Genomic DNA, 457 nt, shown 5'->3' with positions numbered 1-457 from the left:
CGGAGGCTGGGGGCCCCGCGAAACCGTGCGCCCTGGCCGTGGATGGCCTCGCTTCTCGGCCTGGAGGCTGGGGGCGGGGGCTGCCAGTCCGCGAGTGTTGCAGAGGTGGAGGGGGCGTCGGGTAAGGAGCCGAGCTCTACCTCGAGCCCCCCTTTTTTGAACGACCTGCAGCCCCCTTGGTGGTGCAGTGGCTTAAAGCACTCGCAGACCTCTTGCGTGGCTTCCCAACCCCCACCTCACATGAAAAGCCAACCCCTAGTCCTGGGCCGGCGGCCGGAGCCGGGCAGGGTCGGGGGCCGGAGCCGGGTGGGCGGGGGGTGCGTCTCCGGCATCTCCTGAAATTGCTCTCAGAGCCCGGAGACCGGCTTGTAGAACAAAGAGCTAACTTTTCAAAGCTGGTTTCGCCAATGGAGGGTGGGGTTGGCCGAGTTCGGGGGAAGCTGAGGAAAGGGGAAGG

The sequence above is a fragment of the Carlito syrichta genome, unplaced genomic scaffold (assembly GCF_000164805.1).
Source record: "Carlito syrichta isolate Samal-C Ts95f unplaced genomic scaffold, Tarsius_syrichta-2.0.1 Scaffold309114, whole genome shotgun sequence".
NCBI lineage: Eukaryota > Metazoa > Chordata > Mammalia > Primates > Tarsiidae > Carlito > Carlito syrichta.
Note: the sequence above shows the minus strand (reverse complement) of the source record.